At 42.3% G+C, this 21897-nt stretch overlaps 1 long non-coding RNA gene across 1 annotated transcript; it reads right to left on the reverse strand.

Moving 5' to 3' along the window:
- Positions 1 to 7372: 7372 nt before the first annotated feature.
- Positions 7373 to 20218, reverse strand: LOC146176660 (uncharacterized). The gene is made up of 3 exons (XR_014701543.1): positions 20135 to 20218; positions 12904 to 13075; positions 7373 to 7640 (listed from the first exon to the last, which is right to left on the reverse strand). It is a non-coding gene; the product is annotated as an uncharacterized LOC146176660 (long non-coding RNA).
- Positions 20219 to 21897: the final 1679 nt, after the last annotated feature.

The raw sequence follows: 21897 nt of genomic DNA on the forward strand, positions 1-21897 counted from the left end.
TAAAGCAGGGCAAGTGTGTAACAGTGACCTGCCAAGAGTGCAAGCTTTGGGCAATGGTTACGCACGTGGGACTCCGTTTTGATGTGTTCTAATTTTTCTTCCTTTCTTTCCTAGGGGAGAGTGAGTTTGTATAACACTGTGAAGGCATGGGGCATGGCATGTGACCTAGTGAGCCAATCATTTCGAGGTCCATTCTCTAAATTCCGTTTGTTGTGAAACGAATTTGTTGTCCCTTTTGAATCGTTTGTTCCAGGGAGAGGGTGAGGAACCTTATGGAAATGGAAAGACATGCCAAAATGTTTGTAAGCCAGTCATGTCTGATTTCGTTGTTACTGGGGGATGAGAAATGTGGGCCGAGTCCCGAAGTTAATGAAACTGGGCCCCGCGGCCTGGAGAACTCATTCTGAGCTAGATTTTGATCCTTTGCCTCTTCGGCATAGATCATGCTCGTCGTTTCACCTGTTGTAAATATGTACATTCCTGTATAAAGCTTTCAGTTTATTTTCCTCTCAGAGTGAAAGTTGTGTGGCCAGATGCAGTAAATTCACTATTTTCATTTCTATATAACATGCCTTTCTGAAGATGGCGAGCTCTTTTGTCCAATCCTGCAAGAAAGCAACAAAGGGCTCCCAAATCTTCCACAAAACTGTGTGATATCTTTAATGCTAACTGCGGCTTGATATCACAAAAAGCATGTAGTTGAGGTAGCTTTCTGGTAGCTGGTCTAAGGAGACGCTTTCTAGATGCTTCTAGCCTAAATGTTGATGTCAATATACCCCTGACACGCCCAGAGAGTGTCTTCGGGAAGGGTACATGGAAACCAGCGAAACGTTGTGCAGTTTACAGAATAAAAAGGTAACAATTTTAAATGATGTTATTGATCACCTCTTTTCAGAGCGGGAACAATGACTTTAAAAATTTGCCTGTTACACCACTCAAAATGCAGGTTTCTGCCACCAATGCGTACCTATGTAGTACTGAAGTGCTCTGGCTGTGCTTTATGTTAATATACAGCATCCTTTATGCTTAGTTCCTCTGCATGTGCACTCCATGTCTTGGGCATTCCTGAGGGCGCATAGCAGCATTTATAGCATGCTATGTTTGGTCAGAGTGGCATGTTCAACAAGACGACATAAAAACATTAAAATACTGAATGCCAGGTTCTGGTCAAACTAGTTTGTATCTTTTGGTATTCTGCGTGAATCTTGCTGCAGTTATATAACCTTTCTATTTAGTATGTGACCGTTCTGAATGGAGATGCATGCATACAGTGCCATCTGGAAAAAGCAATTCAGGGAAACTGGCAGTTGCCTTGGAGATGTGTAATCAAAGTTCAGCACAGATAACTTGATTTTCATTTTCCCTTCTATGGCAGGGGGAACCCAACCTGCTCTTCCCAGCTTAGGCCTTGCAAGACCAGCAACAGCTGATCAAGCGAATGCGCAGGATAGCAGCGGCTCCTGGAATCCCGGCCTGCGGAGGCCGCCCACTGAGGACTCTATCATCTCCTCGCTAATTCCCAAATATTAGGTTTCAACAAATACCTTTTCCACCTCCACCTTCCTAAGGGAAGAGCTGTCACAGCCAAGAATAATTTAAAAAATTATTCGAGTAGATTCTTAATACTTCAGTTCGCCTGCATTTTACCATGCCATTCCGTCTATTTATGCACGCAGTTCTTGCAATAAAGCCTAAAAAAAACAAAATGCTGTTTTTACTACCTCACATGCTGGGATGCTTATGCACTTCGCATGTTTTCAGAAATGGTGCATTTGTGTAAAGCTCAGCTAGCATGTGTGCCTCTTGGATGGAAATTTTAATTGTACACTGCTGTTCAGTGATTTGTAGTGGTAAAGCAGACAACAAGAAACTTGCACCTGTTGCATATTCTGTGGCCTGCTTTACTCTCACGACAAAGGCATTGAGCACTATTATGTGACTGAAACTTCCGTGGCACATGCTAGCTGAGCTTTACACGAATGTTATTGGCAAGTTCTTACACCAATAGCCGACCCTGCAAGCAAGTTCTGCGAAACATCCGAATGGCCGCCTATGGCTGTGCGTGGGACACTATCCGGATCCACGAATGATAGTCCGTCGGCCGGACGTTCGTGGGACGTCTATGGCCGTTTGGGTATGTGGCTCAGATGCAGGTTTGTTACATACCTCTCTCGGCTCCTAAATGTGATCTATTGCCATCTATGAGGGAACGCAAGCCTTGTATTTCGGGAAGATTCCCATAAGGCACGACTGTATTAAGCCGTCCGGCGAAGACCTGCATTTAAAAAAAAAGCAAACCATCCGCAGCTATGCTTCATGCCCAAAAGCTAATGCATCACTTTTCTGAGTGCCTCTGCTGCACACAGACATGTTCCGCTGTGCATGCAGTGAGAATGATTTGTGCATTTTACAAGGCGACAATGAAATGAAAGTGCGGAGATTAAAAGCACTTGGCTGCTTTCAGGATGACGTGTTTTGTTCTACTGTACTAGAAAGAGGGAAAGTAATGTGCAGCTTCTGCAAGCTTTCAAGTGAGTTCTGTTGTTGGAACTCTAATGAAGCAGCCGTGATTGACATTTGGCTATGTGCCGAGCACATAGTTCGTTAATCGTCCGCTTTCATGAGTGACATGCACACCCTTGTTTATTTGACATTGGAAAGCAAAAAGTTTGGAGATCGCCCGCACTACCATCAGGAAGTCACCTGTGGCTTCTACCAACTCTTGCAGTTGTTCTAAGACTAATACAGTATGAAACATTGTTTTGGTATGCTACGTTTTCGATAAATGACAACCATGTGGCACTTTTCAAAACAATCCTGTTTGCGTCATGCCCAGGTGGAGATTGTAGTCGCCATCTACTGCCTCTGACAGCACTCACGAGTTTTGTTTCGTTAGTTTGGTCACTTAAACAGTTTTGCTGCTCTTTGAAAAAAAAAAAAGCAAAAAAAAAAACTTCTAAAAGCAAGTTTGTTTTGTTTTTTTTTCAAAGAGGTAAATGTCTGACAATTTATTGCTACAATATATTAATGCATTTATCTCCACCACCAGCCCAAAGTGAAATGTCTGGTGAAGATATATGTCTAATACTGATCAGTTAAGCGAGGCAAAATGCATGAAACAAAGTCAATGACTGTTTCATATAGAGGAGTAGTTCATTTGTAGCCAATGTGCACGAAGCAAAAAAGTTACTAACATTGGCATGTTTTAACCTTGATAGCATATTCCCTTGCGGCATATACTTGCTGCCCATGCAGCCATAAGGGAGCTGCACTAGCTGCTACAGTTACCACATGGACAAACTGTCCCAATGAACTAGAATACTGGCAGGGGTTGCCCACAATCACTATACTATTTGGCTTCTGCTGTGCCTTAGTTGTATAGTCCTTCCCCCTAGCAATAGCAGCACACTTTCACTGCTAGTTCTGTCGTCGGAACACGTCTACAATGCTGGAGAGGTGTGCTGCGGAGCAAACGAAGTGAAATTTTTTCTGGGCTGCTATATTGGTGGTAAAGTGCAGTCGTCATTGCAACTAATATGCCTACGCACCTTCATTATAGCGCCATCATTGTTCCTACAATCGGGCCCCTGCTCAAAAATTTCACTTTATTTGTGCGACAGGTCGGTGTTCGAGCACTCCAGACAGACTTGCTTACGTCTGTACATCAAAAGTCACTGGTTTGCCTCATGCACCCTGCAGAACTGACTTTGTGCCATTGAACTTCTAGCTGCTTCCTAGAAAAAATTAAATCAACTGCAGTGCACTGATAGTTTAGACAACAGATGCACCAGTCAAAGCTAGCGTGCTGCCACAAGTGAAGACTGAATCAAAAAGTGTGAAGTAGGACTGAGCTCATTTCTAACCTTTATTTTAAATGTAAATTCTTTCAGTTCCTTCATGTAATGAGTTACAAAACAAGAAGCAAAACGTTTTTCAATGCACACTGTATTATGAACAAAGGTGTTTCTTTCGACACAAACGGCCAGTGGTTAATAAAGCCATTGGGAGCTGTCTATCTGTGTCATCGTGCCGAAGAGAAAGACTTTTTTCTATGGCTACAGTGGAGAATATGATAGGCTTTCCCGTTTTTCTTCCTCAGCTAATGTTACGGGACGACAAGCAGATGAACACAGAGAACAGAGAGATGACTGGTGACCGTGAGAGTTTAATAAATCGCGGCAGGCCTAGTGAGACCACTCCTGCTTGCACCACTGCTCACTTCTTCCTCGCCCACAACAATTTATGGCGGTGCTGAAGTACAGCCCACCGCGGACTATTTCTAGTTATATGTATACATCCCTAAGCCAGAATGATATTTCACAAGAAGCTCAAACTGCAGTAGAAAAAAAACTTTTACAAAGTAATATATTAGTCCTGCACAAACCAAAAAAAGACTAAACCTACACGTAGTCTGCCTTCTCTTCATTTACATGAGCAGTGTCACATGATCAACATGTAATCGACTGGAAGTGTCACGTGGTTAATTGCAGCATCCACAATTACTGCAGTGACAACTCATATTCCAGACGAACTTTCAAGAACTGCTAGCTTACATTCAATGCCACCCATAGATGGTGAAGTGGGCCTGGCCTATAGCTGAGCAACAGTTACACTGACTGTTGCTCAGCTCAGTCAATCCAAGAATGCGTACTCTGAAACAATGCTGGAATTCTTTTTTCTGGACAGCATCGAAATACTCTGCCAACAGGCCACTCTCTCTTGCCTCCCCTGCCACCTCCATCCCCTCTACGAGGAATGGCAAAGGAGGAGAGGAACAGGATGAATTGAGCAGTAGCTATGCAAAGAGCAGCAGTGGAGCTGATCGAAAGGGCACAGGTATACTCAACACATTCACTCACGGTTAATGCCTTTATGGACACAAGATGTCTGAGCACTGACATAAAGAGATCCTTCTAGAGGATCGCATTAGAATGCAGATCTGAAAATTTCAGGAGGCACTCAAAAATAATTGCCGGGTTTGCTTTCACGAGCTGCTGCCGATGCCAGGTGCGAAATGGCATTACTGTGCTCCTGCATAGGGATAGATAAACTTAGATGTGCAGAGCGACAGTGTTTGGACGTGAACATGCTCTTGGTCCTCAATTTCCAGTCGCCCTGTCAACAATTCTGAGCAAATCCATAAACTCACCCAAAGCATGTCAGCACACCTACGACATTAAACAAAAAGCTCCGGCACCGCTAGACGGTCACCCATCGGGACAGAGGTGCAAGCGTCCCATATTTTAAAAAAAATTACACAGATGCAAAAAATGCCCAGTGGCCTTACCCTGCTTTGACGGTGGCCACCATGCGAGTGCTTCTCGTGGCAGCAGGTAAATGAAGCCGGTTAATTCTAAACAAGATCAATCAGGAACATGTATTGACAGCACAAATACTAGATAAAAGCTTGCCAACCTCAACATTTACACAAGGATGTGAAGTCTACAATAAGGAAGCACACATTACAATCCTTGAATACACCCAATATACTCCCAGAGTACGCCTCTCATACCTCAAACATCTCTCTCTGCACAATAAATTCACTACCCAAAAACCATGTGCTGAATAATACAGCCACAAACCAACAAAAGTGGCCATGATTTAAAACAGAAAATATAAATTTTCACTTAGGAAATTTCACTCGCAATATTTTTAGTGACAAATACACAAATTCAATGCCACTCAGCATTTCGTGTCAGTTGAAATAGCAGAGAAAGGACTCTAAAAGACAATGATGTGAAAAGAGGCCAGCCACATTTATTGAATATTTGAACATTAGTGGCATTTAAAGAGTTTTACATAGCTCCCTTTACAAACAAGATGAAACAGAACACAGGAAAATATAAAAACAATGAAGCACATACTTTTGTACGGCTAAAAGGAGAGCCGGACAAGGTAAGATATGCATCACAATTCTCAAAAATTAAAAATATTGCATCATATCAACTAGATGTAAATAGGCAACACCAATTTGGAGACAACCAACACAAACCGAAAAGAAAACTGCAAATTCACATCACTCACAGTCATACAAAAAAGGTTCCTACTGATGGCAACTGAGGAACAGCAAGCCTTTTTTTGTAAGGATTAACTTCCGAGATTCAAAATGCAGATGTCCTAACCACTGCTTGCACATCAGAAAAAAAAAAAAATGGCTAAGACAGTAGAGCAAAAACAATTTGTTAATAATGTAAAACCATGGCATAAAAGCACGCACATTTGTTGTCAATATACTTCATCTGCACCACTGTTCTTGAGCAGAGAACTAATGCTCTTAACATCAATGCGGAAAGACATCTCGCATATTTTCTACAAATGAGACACGTGCATAAGGTACAAAAACACGGTCCTTTTTAAAGTAACTTCCAGGAACTATTGAAAGGAACAAAACTGAGCAAAAAACTGCAGCTAAACCAGGTAAAATACGGTGTAAAATGGCTGCCCGATTTTGATGTAGCTGACAAGCTGCCCTGCCCAAGATGCACAGGAGGGCATCTTTCAATTTATAGAGTGCCCTCTGTTGCTGCAATTAAAGTGAACAGGTATAAAGGGGCATGGAACAAGATTATGTGCCTGGGAACTGCAAACCAAAGACAAGATTCAACATAAGCTTTCTGGTGGTCGCTTGAAAAGACTTACTGAAGAAGTGATGAATAGCAGAAACTCAGGGGGAGATTCTCAATGAGACCTAAGCTGATATGACCACCATCCTTAAAAAGCTCAAACTAGAAAAAAACAAGAATAAAAACTAATCTACATTCACTGTGTTCTTTTTTTCTTCCTTTTTTCATCAGCATGATAAATACTTTTCTTTAACGATGAATAACCTTTAATGTCAGTATAATTAGGGCGTCAAGGTTACACACTTCGATTTAAAAAGCTATTGTACAGTTCACAAAGTTGATGTCTGCTAAGATATATGTACCCATCATAAGCTTTGAATACTATACTGATTTTCACATCAATAGACAAACAGAAAGTAGTTAGGAGGAAATTAGTGATAATAAACCATTAGTTAAAATGCACAAGAAAATAACACAGGTTAAAAGAAGTCTCTTTGGCTGATAGGGTACATCTCACATTGCTCCAAAATTGTCCAGCAACCTGCACACTTGCCAAAATGCTACCAAAACTGTCGCGACTTCATAGGAAAGTTCGTTAGTTCAGGTGATTTTTCTTTTCATGGTAATTCAGGCTTTTTCTGTATGCAAATGTCACAGAGCAAAAATGACATGCAAACGGTTTCTCCTTCTTGTGGCTTCGTACATGATTTTTCAACTCCGAACTGGTCACAAAAGCCATTGGACAAAGGCTGCATTTGTGGGGCTTCTCACCAGTGTGGAAGCGAATGTGCACAGCCATGTTACCTGCTGTGGCAAACCTCTTGCTGCAATGGGGGCAATGGTATGGCCTCTCGCCTGTGTGAGTGCGAAGGTGACGTTCTAGGTGATCTTTCGTTACAAAAGCCTTGATGCACTGGCTGCACTGAAAGGGGCGCTCTCCAGAGTGTGTCGCCTGGTGGCGCTTGAAGTTTGTGCGGACGTCAGTGGCATACTCACAATCAGGGCACAAGAACTGTCCTTTCCTTCCTGATGGTTTTTCTTGAAATGAGCTGCTCTGGCTGTCATTTGTCACTGCGCCTGCACGATAAAAGCATAAAATTATGACTAGCACACAATTACAGCTGGCCCACCTTACAGAAGGACTAATGAATGATAAGGATTTTCCAAGGGTAATTCCTTATCTTATTAGCACATGTGGTGAAGAACTAAGAAAAACAAAATTCGAGACATGGGCCTTGAGTTAAAAGATGATCAGACTTATTGTTAACATATTTGAAATGCACGATAGCTGCAAAAGAACAGGTATTAAGAAACGCTGCAAACCTCAATGCCGTTTAAAAAAATAGCACTCACCGTGAAGTACACAAGGTCTTTAGCACATTCAACTCGTAGAAGTATAATACCCATAATGGATATCAGTGAACATTACATATAGAAGTGAAAGGGCCCTATGGCAGTCCAGGAACCAATCTAGAATCTACAAAGACAGCTGACGGACAATCCCAGCATAGCAAGACGGGATATGTAAATGCAGTTTCACTCAACACCAGCTGCAATGTTAAAAAAAAGCACAGCAACCATAGCTCACAACAAAACTACTAAATTTACTTTGGCTTTAGCTCTTTAGCTAAGGTAAGCATACCTAAAAAACACAGCATAACAAATAATGTGCACATGTACACCAAGAAGGAAGGGCATGAGAAGAATGAAAGGAAAAACTCTATTGAGCTACAAATGCTGTTAAGAGTGCATGCTGATCTTATGTTATATGTACCTTGCATTTAAGTCCTTAATTTCTGTATGTGTGTAATCGTAAAACACACCAACCATGGGCAGACACCTAATGAACTGAGAATTGCCCAGAATAAGGAAAAAAACACAGATTTTAAAGCACCGCAGCAGATGTACTGTCTGCAAGAATTGTGTTAGCACCATTACATAACAACAGCACTAGGTACTGCTATATATATAGAGAGGAAAATTCGTTGCAACAAGCTTGATTTAGTTAGTAGAGCTATCAATGTAGTGATCTTCAAGCCCACACTATGCTGCATTTGAGATGTGTGTGGACGACTGCACTACACAGCCAACTGATCACTAAATCTTATAATGCAATACAGCAGTTGTTAAGAAAAGAAATGATATATTAGTGACAACTGCACGAACAGTGCCAAGTAACATCAGTTGTAGGCACAGGCAAGACAGACATCACTGCAACACAGAACACTCAAGCATCCTACCTTACCCATTACAACCCTTCCAACCACTTTAGTGGCAAAGTACTGAGGTACCAGCCACAAAAACTGGGGCAGAACGACCAAGGAATGGCAGTATAAAATGGCAGAGAACTATATACAGCTGGAAAAGTTACATAGAAGAATGCAAGATATAGATATGCTCAAGAGACTGGCGACAGTTATTGTAAAGTGCAAAGGAATAAAGGGAGGGCAAATGTTGACAAAGTAAGTGAATATGCCATGGGCATAACAGGTGATGCGGAGAAACTCTTCAACCAGCTGCCCTTCAGCTATGAGGGAAGGTGAGCAGCAATGCCTCTTTAAAAGAAAAACGTGAGTAGTGATGAACCTGTAAAAAAGAAAAAAAAAACATATTAGTAAGTAAGATACGTAACCAAGGGTAACTCCAATGCTTGCTCAGGAGCCTAAACACGATTTTAGAAAAAGGTGAAGGGTGCTGCCATATTGGGGAGCTGGGCTGCTCTCGTAGCACAGGAAAGTGTTGATGACTTCCTTCCTTAACAACCTAGTCAAACTAGTTTCTCCAAGAGTTGTAAAACGGTGTATACTGGGAATCAAACTGGACAACCCGTATGACTGCAGAAGCATATATACAAATGCAATTACTTGTAATTGCTTGAAATGGGCCTTTTTTGCATTGCAAATGTTTTTCTTAAGACAATATTAGGATTTGAGGAATATTCAAAACAAATGTTTGTTATACATTTTGTATTTAAAAATTACCGAATACACCAAAAATTTTTGAATTCACAATAGTTTTCCTGCGCTGTACGCTTCACCGTAATATCTGACCATGAGGAGTGTGCTGTGAAACATCTTTGAAATGTGAGGAGGCCGTTTTTAAAGAGGGGCCTTCCTTAGTATGCGCGCAAATGAAGCAAAATTCGAGAAATCGGTTAGTTCAGACATTTTTGCTGCTCCCTTGAATGCCGAAATAATGAGAATTGATCACATTCAGCATTAAAGTTATGGCTCATTTCTCGGTGCATTAAAAGCACCCACCATATTTAGAAGCTTTCAACAAAAAATTCGGTATATCAGATACACTTCAATTTATCTAGGTTAGGGCAATAGCACTTGAGTACACATGCTTCCGCGACCATGGCAAAACGCTCTGTGCCAGAAAGAAAACTTATGCTAATAACAGTAAAAAAAGAAGCAACACTCAGACCTGAAAGTACTGCCACATAGTGAGAGCAGTGACACTTTATTATTACTCAAATCCTAGAAAGGCTTCATATTCAGACCTGCCATTAAAAAAAGCATGCAAATTTCTCGCGTCAGCACAGAGGCATCTTCATCGTACTCATAATCACTGCGCTAATCATCTCTGGGCTAGAGCGCTCTGACACATGCGGCAAAGCTCACCCAGGAAGTGGGGAGGACATAAGCAGTAGCCACCAATCAATGTTGCAAATTGCAACTGGAAAAGTTGGTCGTCTTCCCCCGGTTTGTCTTGGCAGTGTGGAAAAAAGAACGAGCAAAGATGTCGCCATGTTTTGGCATCTAGTATTAATTATGCTCTATGTGCCTGTGAAGCGACCATAGCTATTGAAATTCATGAATGAAGCAATTATGAAGAATGCCTGATTTCAGAGGCACAAGAACAGTCTGATCAAGGACCATACTGTGGCTAATGAGATTTTGGCCACAAAATGATAAGGTGTAATAACCAATTTCTGCAAGCCATTCTCAGGAAAGAAAGCCTGCGGCCACTGGAAACATGATGGCAGTGGAAAAAAACTGAGAATACTTGGCCGTTGCAGGATTAGATAATCAGTAGCTGGGAATCTTTCTTATGAAAATGGCAACAGTGCAAGCGGTCGGATCTGGTGAAACAGTGAAATTTATGGAATCCAGGTCTGCTACCAGCAGCAAGTGTTTTGTACTGTTTAATTTGTTATTTGCATAATCACATAGTCACATTCATAAACACACATACACAAATAGAAAAAAAAAAAAACCACAATGATACTTTGTTTGACATCCGAGGCCGCTGGCTCCCTTTGTACGTATTTCATTACGAGCCCCTCAAATTCCTTACATTTGTTAGTAAATTATCCAAATGAGGGCCTTGAAATTGGTAAAAGTGATGTCAAAGGTAGATTAAGAGAATTTCCACACAGCTCCCACTTTATTACTCATGGTAACATAGGACGTTCCACATTGTGTGCCATGGATGAGTGCGGCACAGACAAACTCTCCGAAGGATGGGTTACACACAAAATAAATACCCAAGAAAAAGGATACTCAGTAGCTGTTGGCATATAAGGATTCATCAGATGAGAAAAAGAAGCAAAATTCAAAGGTTGTGAGTTCAGATCCCACCAGCTGCATGTTTTCTTCAATTTGCTAGTCACTTTTAGCCACAATTATGTTTTTTCACTTTTGTAAACACCAAAAAAGCATCCTACTTTCCTTGGTATCATGGCTGTTGGTTCCATTTGCTTGCATCTCATACTGAGTCCCTCATTCTCCCTACATTTGTTAATATGTAGGGTGAGGCTTACAGAGATCTCGACAGATGAGCCTTGAAATAAAGTATCACCCAATTCAAAGCTTATATTCATTGCTCATCAACATGGCAACTAAGAAGAAGCTTACATGACAAAAAAAATCAGCTGACAGTGTAGCTTAGCAAAAGGTTAGAAATCCTGTGGAAATGCGTGCCTTCTAATCTATCCAACTGGAAGAGATAAAGTGCAATAACATCGCATAAGATCATAAGGATATTTGAAATATTCACTTTACAGGTGAAATCACCAACTCATCAACTGCATAGCTCCAATCATAATCTCCAAACCCATCCACTCCAGAACTGCACCACTGATAGATATGACAAATACGTAAACACAATTGTGCACAAGAAACAGCAACTGCGACTCCACATCTTAAAAGAAGCCTGCCCACATCATTGGCAACCATGCTTCAACACAAATTTTCTTGTTCCTTCAGACTATGGAACCAAGATATGCAATTATGATTGCTTCTTCCTCTAATACACAGTTCAGCAAACATGACTCACAAGTAACAATGGAAGCCAGTTGAAAAGACTCTGTGGATGTGAGGAGACACAGAACAGGGTTTTATCCTCAAGCAGACCAACCTCGCTAGTGTATCTTAGACGCATGCAAATACTCATGAGCAGGGTGCATGGCAGTGAGGCGAGCAGGCAAGTCACAATGACTTGGTAGTCAGGAATCCATTGAATGGCACACGGGGCACTTGGGCTGCATCGAAAACGAAAACCTGAACAAAATTACAATCACCTCTAGAAAAATTTCTCTACTACACACATTTTTTCACATGCATTAGGCACAAATTCCAGAAAATTGTGGAGAATGCATAGTGAAAATTTAAGTAAAATCAGAAAAGGTTGGAAAATCCTCAAGGTTTGCTTTTAGAAGTGGAGCTTGAGTGGCTGCCAAAAGTTTTGTGAAATATCCTTTGCTGTATTTTCTAGATGGGAGTAAAAGAGCAAGCTTTTCTAAATTCGAAGAATGTGCTGAATCTTTGCAAAAACAAATAAATCACTGCCAGCTACAGCCACAAACATCAAGAAGCATCTGCGAGAGCGCACTGCAGTGGATTTTGCACACAATGACAGAAAGGGTTACTAATAGCTCTCTGCATTCCACACGCACATCTTAGACAGTTGCAACTCCTTTATACGGTACATACACGAACCAGATTGCATTTTTTTAGCTGAGGCAGCTGAATTATTACACAGAAGCCCTACACTTTTGAAGGAAGGCCTATTTTTCGAGAACATTGGTGTTAAAAGCCAGAGCTCAAGCTCATTATCCCATTTTGCCAATGATAACAGTTAGGTCATGCTTAGGATAAGTGCCCTCCTTTCTTGAGTCATCAGTGCACGCTGAATGATTTTTCGATCCTGGCACAATGGCCTCTCTTGTGGCATTTCGCAAAACACTTTGTAAAATATATTGCTTATATGTTAGTATAAGGAAGAATGTCTATCGCTGCACAACTTCCAATCATGTTCATGATAGTAGCACAATAGACCACGAATTTTTAAAAAGAACTCACAGATGGCTGGGCACACAACCTGGAACACTTACGTGCAATGACCGACTACTTTTCTATAGGTCAACTGTGTTTGTCATTGAAGAGAGGTATTTTGTTGTTGGTGTTGTGACCGGGATGACTCCCTTGGCTGTCAATAAGGCGGTCGGAGCGGCCACAAGGGGCGGGAGGGACCGTGCAGACAAGACGCTGAGGATCCGTGTTGCGCTGGAGAAAAAGAGGGAGCACAAAGAATTATGTTTCTGATGGCCGAGCAGAGATGACCGCCTGGAGGGCTGCGTGTTCTCTGCGGCCCTTTTGAAGCTTTCGGCGGGACCACTGTGTTTCCTGCGAACTGCTGTGTGCCTGTGTCGGCGTTACTGTGACAGTTCGGTGACTATGTCAGACCTTTGGAAGGAGCCGTGCCTATGTGTTTTATACTTTTTTTGTTAATGTATTTCTCTCTCACTCTCCAAATGGGCTACGCACCCACAATATTGTACAGTTGTTTGCAGCAGTCTTTTTCCAGAAATAAACAAATATAGTTGGGCATTGAGTCTCTTCCTCGAAGCCTCGGGCAGCATACGGAAGGCCCAGCTCCTTGTAGCTTCAATCCCGAACTACCGCACGAGCACAAAATTGATCACAGGATGGAAACATAAGCATGACACCAGACCACAGCAAAGGCACTGGAGAAGAAAAACAAGAGGGTTATCACAACAGCCTGTTATTGAGAAATACCTCCAACTCAGAAAATTAAGCAATTTCCGAATGTTTTATGGTTCCCACTGTCAATAAATATGTCAAGTTGCAAATACCAGTTTCGCATTCTAAGGAAGTATTGTACAATGGAAGCTCCTAGCGTTTCTCACATTATTCATACTCTAGGCATCCCTGCATTCATTGGCTTTAAAAAGCACAGAGCACAGTAAAATGATGGCTCAAAAATTATGTATAGAATGGTGCATCTCAAAGTGAAATGCGTTTACGATAACGATTTCAGAGGCACAAAGACAGAGTCTGAACAACGATCACACATGAGAGGACAAGAAGTTTACATGACAAAAAGAAAGCTGACATTTTAACTTAAATCTTGTGGCACTATGTGCCCTTCAATCTGTTTAGTCGACAAAAAATGAAGTGCATTAATATTTCATAAAAGTAAAACAACCATGAGGATATCTGAAAGAATCACTTTACACATGAAAGTACAAGCTTTTTAAAACCATAATCTCCAAAGCCAATCATTTCACAATTTCAATATTGATAGATATCACAGATATGTGCACAAGTGTGCCCAACGAGTAGTAATTGCGACTCGTTTTAAAAATGTCTAACCACGTTGTTGGGAATAACACCTATGTCTTTTTTTTTTTTTTGATTTTTTTTCCCTTTAAATTACTGAACCAGGAAGCAACTCTTGAGAGGTACTTTGTGCAAAACGTAGTCTAGTAAAGGAGACTCACAAGTAACAAACATGAGCCAGTTGGTAAGACAAGCTGCACTGAATATAAGTGGGCTGTGAGGACACACAGAACAGGGCCTTTTTCTAGTACTATATTAAATGCACAAAAATACTGATTTACCAGTCATTTCCCGCGACTTGGATGCGAAATACGCCCTGAAGTCACCTTTCAGAAGCAGAGTGCTTTTTAATGCATTTAAAACCAAGTGCTACCTTGAGTTCCATCTGTTAATGGCAGCACAGATGCTGCTGGAAGCCCACCATGCAAGAATCACACAGGCATGAGAAAAGCACGGCAGTAATACTGGGACACTGAGTCATCAAACCATTCATGAATAAGGATTATCCAAATACTGTGTTCCACAATCTGGTACCCAAAAAGAATCAGTCACTTCTCTGAAATAGTAGCCTTTTCTGTCATAGCATATGTGCCCCCTTCGGTGGCATAGTATGCAGCGGCAAGTAACAAACATTCGAAGTCATAGTTAGAATGCCATGAATAATCTGGAAGAACAGCACTTATTGAGGCATGAATAACACAGAATTATAATAGATAAATGTGCATCATAAAAGAGGCTGGCAAGAGAGCACCATGCACAAAAGTAAGCTTTTTCCTTAAGTTGAGAGGAATGCTTTTTAATGAACTCAAAGCTTATCTCTTGAAAGAGACTTAATTCACAGCGTGGATGCTCTCACTTAGGGATTATATTCATTGCATCTGTGCTGGCTGATACACTAAGCTAGGATCAAAGACAACTCAGCTGTGAAACAAGAAATTTCTACTATGAGCGTGGGACCATCTATCAAGATAGCAAGCTGCAGAATAATTATAGTAAAAAAAAAGGCACAGTTGGAATCGTAACCAGCAAAATGCCTAGGGATTTTTCGAGCCATTGCATGACCTTTCGTCGCATTTGCTGCCCAAAAATGTACAAACACCAGCACATCATGGACTGTCTATCACACCAGAAAATTCCCAGTAAACTGCTGAAGAATGCACCGTGAAAACTTCAGAATGACGTGAAGAGGTAGACAAAGCCCCACAGCCTGCCTTTAAAGGTGGCGATAAAGTGTCTGCCATATTTCTTTGTGGGATATTTCTTTTGTTGCCTTCGTTAGTTGGCATAAAAAAAGATTTTTTTCCAAAGCACAGAATGCTGAATGTGCCCAAAGCAATTAAATCACTGCTGGCTAGCACCCACACATTTCGAGAAGCAGCTGCTAGATGGCCGTGTACAGAATTGTGTACAAAATGGCAGAATGGGTTATAAGCCCTCTGCGTTCTGCACATATATCTTGCACACTTGCAAGCCACATGGATTGCTTCTTTTCTAAGTTGAGGCAGCTGAATTCTTTAATAGGAGCACTGTATCCTTGAGCTAAGCCCTATTTCTTGATAAGAATGGTTTTTGTAAAAAGCCAAGGTTAAAGCTCGTTCCCCGTTTTTGCCGGTGCTCAAACTGGATGATGCTTAGGATTAGCGGTCTCCTCTCCCAGTGCCTTCTTTTATACACTGAGGTACCCTGAATAATTTCACACCTGCTTCTGACAGCCCCTCCTTTAGCATTAGCAAGTTGCATCAAAAAAAAAAAAATTGGCTCGATAACCACGGACAATGAATGCAGCAAATGAAAACAGGGTGCTCTCGCTGGCAATCAACAGTCAACACTGACAGTAGCAATTGGAAAACAAGCAATGCTCTGCTGCTTTTGCATGATCAATGGTGGAACTAGCTATGTACGCAAAATAGTTCACTTTCTTCTAGGCAGCTGCCACAACTAAATATATGTCAGTTATGTCTGCCTATGGCAGCATGCACTGAACTAGTGCTTCAAATAATGCTCTAGTTGAAATCTTTTAAAGACGAAAACTTAGTCATGGCAAAAATAAATCTTTAGAAGAAAGTTAAGCTGTATTCCATTAAAAAAAGCATATTTTACTGTAGTAATTTTCAAGTCTAGAGATACATGGGAACCAAAGGTTTCTCCACTGCTCATGGATTTCTATACAAACCAGCTAATACTCCCTTCAGTCTGGCGAGCATGTCATTGCTGCTGCCTCAGACTAACAATGGTAGCACTAAACTAGCAAGGTCATCCGAGTAACCCCTACTGCACCTGAGCAGCCGTGTATGTAGCGCTTGCAATGGGTGGTTGCACGTACAGAACAGGCCTTTGACATCATGGGTGGTTCTTACTAACTTACGGATTACGGACAAGCTTGAATACAGACCATCACCCAGAACTAGTGTACAATGTGCACATCAACAAGCGTGAAATCCTATCTCGTTAAACACAGGAATGTGTGCGCGCATTAGAAGAGCTTATGCAAGAAGCGTAGTATGGACACAGACTGATCCAAGAATTTTTTTGTGCCAGTAAAGATGTACCAAACGTTCCGAAGAAAAACACAATAACCCAAAGAAGCGTGCCCCATAGTTTAGGGCATTGTGATGAAGTCCTCTGAACTCGCTTCTGTTCTACAGAAGGCCTTGCACATGCTGTGCAATGAGTGGCAGGCTCTTAGTAAAACAGCGGGATTTAGAATAGTATGACCCTATCACTATGGAGGGGGCCAGTGCACATGCCCAGAATGAAAGCTGCACCCCTTACCATTTCAGCCCAGCATTCCTTGCATATGCACTGTTGCCTCACATTTACCTTATCTCTCTCAGGGATAAGGTATCCCATTTCTAAAGCTCGGCAATTCCAAAAGAAGAGTAGTGCTAGTGCCCCTAAACAAAGCAACAACCGAAGAAGTGTCCATTGTGGAGACTGACACAGCCTGCTCCTATCCCCAGGAATATTTATGGATTTCAATTTACATATTAACACTAATTTTACAGATAATGATTTCCAAGCTATAGCCAGCCTATGGGAGGGTGGTTATTTAAAGCCATGTTTTCAATAGGAATTTTAACAAAACACCACTGTAAATCTACATAAAAAAAAAGATTTGTCCGTAGGTGCTAACATCAACGGCAAACATATCAAGCCTGACAGCATCGACATCGACTGTGTGAAGCCTTCCATTTTGAAAAATGACATGCGTGCTTTCGGGAGGTGGCACGATATGTCCACTTCTACAACCGCAAAACTATGGTGATCAACTGACCCTGAAACTTTCACCTGAAAAAAATTTCAGAAGGTACTGGCTATCACATGCGGTAAAGGTAACCCAGAAGAAAATTGCCAGTGTGGAATAAATTATTTCAGAAACGAGCATTAATGTCTCCCTTATATCTTTAAATAGGAGATAACATAATCATGCAGCATAATCTATAAAACTAATGCAGTTGCATATATGCTGCAGGAATGCCGTTATCTTCTGCGACATTTTTTCCACCTCTGCACGACAAAAGCTATAATACCTGTGGAAACAAAACAATACGAGATGTTTATAGCAATGAGCCATATTAGAGGCAGCTCTGGGTAATTTAACTACCAGGGAGTTCTTTAAAACCCACCAATAGAAGGGCTGATTCGGAGGGGTCAAGCAAAAACATGACCAGACCGGTCAAACTAGGTACCTATCTTTTTATACAGAAACATTAGACTAGACAAATAACAAGAAATAACCATCTTCAAACAAGATGAAGATGAACACAAACTAGTAACAGTCATCGGGCCGTAGCAAAGTGAAGTCGATGTGGATGCTTCCGGTCGAGTGGGTTCAGAGTGCAAGGAACACCAGGTGTCCACAGGCGCTCGCGTCAGGCCAGCAGGCAGCTAGGCAGCGGGAAAGGCTCCTGAGGCGAGAGGTCTCGGATTCCCATCAAGTGGAAGAAAAGCCATATTTCGAGGTGCGTCTATCCAGCGCACCCAGCACGATGCCCAACGTACGTTCTGGCTGTGTGCTCCAGTCAAGGAGCCCAACAGGAATTGGCCACTTCCAGGTCTGGTCACCCGGGTAGGTCAGGCGGGACGCGATCAGCTGCAGCTCCGTGGCCACCCGTCCTACAGCAATGTTGCTCCACTCTTCTCTCGCTTGCATGTCACTCAGTTCTCTCCTGCACGCACCCCATACTTCCATCGTCTTCTTCCTCGCTTCTCCCTCGTACTCAGAGTTGCAGACTGCGTGTGGCGCTAGCTCTTCACAATAACCTTTGTGCCCTTTACATGCACCCACAGTGCATGTTGTTCCCCTGAATGGCAGATTGGCAAACTTGTGAGGTAGAAAGAAAGGGTTTCAGGCTTCACTGTGTGGTGGCGCCGCAGTGTCGGTGCCCAGGAGAAAAATGATAAGATTTCGAGGACGCGTACCACCAAATGTTGCAAGTAATAAACCCTGGCAATGACCTCAGCTTTTAACCAGGCACCAGCAGGAATCCCAGTGGAAAAAGTCCAAAGAAAAAACCAAATGTGTTTTAAATGCTGTAGTCTAAAATTCCCGTAACTGGGTCTCAAAATCGCTCTTTATCACCATTCTTCCTTTCAAGAGCCTGGAAATTGAAGAAATAAAAAGGAAATTGGACAAGAATGGAATTTTTGTTTTACTCTGCCCCCTAACTATAGAAAGATTTCCTATCGCTGAATTTCACTCAAACTATCAACAGTGGAAATATGAACCAAAAGGAACATCAGTGGTAAAAATGCATGCATTATGTTATGCAAACCGCTAGTTCATGATCAGGGTGCAATGAACCATCACCGCCGTCCTTTATCTTGCCTCTTTCTTAGCAGCGTCCGAACGGAGCGAGACGCATTGACGGCGATCAGTCCTTGAGACAATCGAGCGCCATACCGATACATCAGCATTTTGGCACTAGCATATAAGTTAAGGATATATCTGAGCAGGTGCAGGCGGTTGACTAGGAAGTAAACATTTTGAAACAATGATGACTGCCCCCCAACAAAGTCCGGTGGCTCGAGCCATCAGACAGCAAAAAGGAAATGCGAACTGGTACCTATAATGTGTCCCCAAATAATACGAATATGAATTTGATGAGCTGATGGTATTGCCTTCAATTTTATGAAGTGACGCTAACACATAAATAATATTTGCAAGTATGACTCCCTTAGTGGCCTGTGCAATGTGATTTGAGTGACGACCTGTGCAAACAATGAAGATTCTGTCTACTCCCCTTTACCCCCATCCATGGCCATGAGCATTCCTATTTAATATAGGAAGTTCAAATCAAATCAATCCTGCAATCAGCTAGGCGCGAGCAGATGACACGTGCTGTTGCGAGCGATTATGTCAGCACAGCTCCCTCCGCTGTTGTCACTTCATTCGCGACACAATGTTCGTGCGCTTTCGTGCACGGACACGACAAAGCCGGTACACGAAAAAGTCTGACTTCTCAATAAAGCGCCTATCTTGCAACTGTTCAAAACGATCCGTTCACTTATGCGTGCATCGGGACTTGAATTCGAATGGCTACTCATTTTGTAAACACCACGACAAAGATAACCTCTTTTACAGCTGACCGTTTTTAGAGCCCTCGGCGCTGTCCTGACGAGTGCACAACAATAATTAAAGGGGACGCTCCTTGTGTCGCGTCAAAATGACAGGTGCCGAGCCGTCCACAGCAGTCCACGTGCGCATGACTGACTCAGTCAGTGCAAAAAACGAGCACTTCCCGACGTTGCTATCCTGGCTAAGGTTGCTGCTTGAACCGTGCATAACCGTGCCCGTGTACTCATGTTGATGTTTACCCATGCCCATGCTTGAATTGACGAGATCTAATACACAAACTATGAATTGCTGTACTCAAATCAATCAAGATTGTCGCCTTTGTCGATGCCTACTGCGCTGGTGCTGCATTGGCTGGCTGGAGCTGAAGAGGCTGAATGTTAAGCTAAAGTAAAAGCACGACCTACGTGAGTAAAAGCAACAGAGCTGTGCGCCTCTCCCGTCAGAGCTTGATGAAAAATCAAACGCGCCCAAATTAACAACTGAGCAGGTATTTCTGTAGTGTACGATGTAAGGATACACCTAAAACTCCTCTGATGTACACTGCCGCTGGCGCCGACTAACGACTGCCAGGTAAAACTTGCGCGGAAACGTGTTGAGGGCGAACACGGCGTGGTTTGCAACGTCGTCTGCTAGCGCGCTGAAGCTGCGTCGTCTGCTTCACCTGACTACGGTCGGTCTAGAGGCACGCGCGCTGCTGCATTAAGTCTGACTGTGACCTGACGCACCTTAATGGTGGGAGAATGTCTCCTGTTGTGACACAAAGCAGCTCCTATGCAATATTCTGATTGGGCCTGCGCTCATGGCATCCTCTCTGGAGCCTCCCCGATACCGAAACAGAAGGCTTTCCCAAGATCAATACCGAACCACGCTCTCAACTTCCTGCCCGCCATAGGGCACGAAGTTGGGCAGAGCGCTGATAAATATACCGTAGCAACTGAGCAGAAATGATATTAGTCATAAAGGTAAACTTCTTCGGTATTCTGCTGCTTCTAGTACAATGTCCATTAACCGGCAACACAGCATTACATACATGCACTGGAAACACTTTAAGGAGCAATTAAAAAAAAAATCGCTAACTATAGGAAGAATAATTTTTGTAGTTCTTCTGATGCAATTGTTTTTCTTTTATGTGATCAAGTGGGCCAGTATATCCGTCCTACTGCCGCTGTCCAAACCAGCATCAATATTGAACTGTGCAATATATATCCCACCGTTAATTCCCTGCTGGTATTTCCCCCGGCTTGGTAGGCCAATTGCTTGACCATATGGTTATACTAATTTGCAGGAAACATTTCGGTTACTACAGTGTCAGTAGCTGCACCAAAACTGCCCAAATTATACCTTTTTTTTTTTTTATTTACTTCATGTACAGAATTGGTGGAGGAGCTGTGGAAACTCCTCGGAGAAGATGGAAAATGTTCCTGCGAGAGCTGCGTCGCATTTCAACCTTCGAGCGTTTTGTTTTTGCTATTGTATTCAAAGCAAAATAAGGATGCACTCGCCTCTTTGAACATGCGATCGCCATCAGTGAGCATATATGTAAGAAATTCATGCTTGTTTATTCCACGAACGAGCGCATTAAAATTCCGCGTTGTTCTATGTTTGAAGTTGACTCCATCGGCTCTCTTTATTTTTCATATAATGTTCCTTTACTTCATACTCCCTTTATGAACCGTTCCCGCCGTACGCGTTTACATTTAAGGCTAAAGGCTTATAATGCCTCATACTCATGGCCTTCGGTCCAACTATAGGTGTCAGTCCAGAAAGCCACGCCGGGCACGTGAGAAACATCCTACTTGTCAAGAGCGTCATGCCAACGCTGTTGCCATGGAGACCAGCACCGCTAGATAGTGGTAGATAACGATCGATAATGATATAGTTCATAATAGGGATGATAATCAGAGATGACTGGCTATGATGTCATGGCCGGGTATGACATCATCGTGACGTCTCATACAGCCATGTATAATAACCGGAACTGCCGTCGTAAGACGTCATATCCGGTCATATGACGTCACCAGACGATTCGCAGTTACGTGACACAGTCAGCTGGAAGCTTTCAAATTCAACCTACGATTATTTACTCCACAGGATTCCACTAACTCGCTCATCTTCCTATAAATATCTCAGCGTTCATCTTACCGCAAACTTTTCATGGGCGGCGCAT

Source organism: Amblyomma maculatum, chromosome 10, assembly GCF_055883805.1.
Source record: "Amblyomma maculatum isolate TAMU_Amacu chromosome 10, ASM5588380v1, whole genome shotgun sequence".
In the NCBI taxonomy this organism is placed as follows: Eukaryota; Metazoa; Arthropoda; class Arachnida; order Ixodida; family Ixodidae; genus Amblyomma; species Amblyomma maculatum.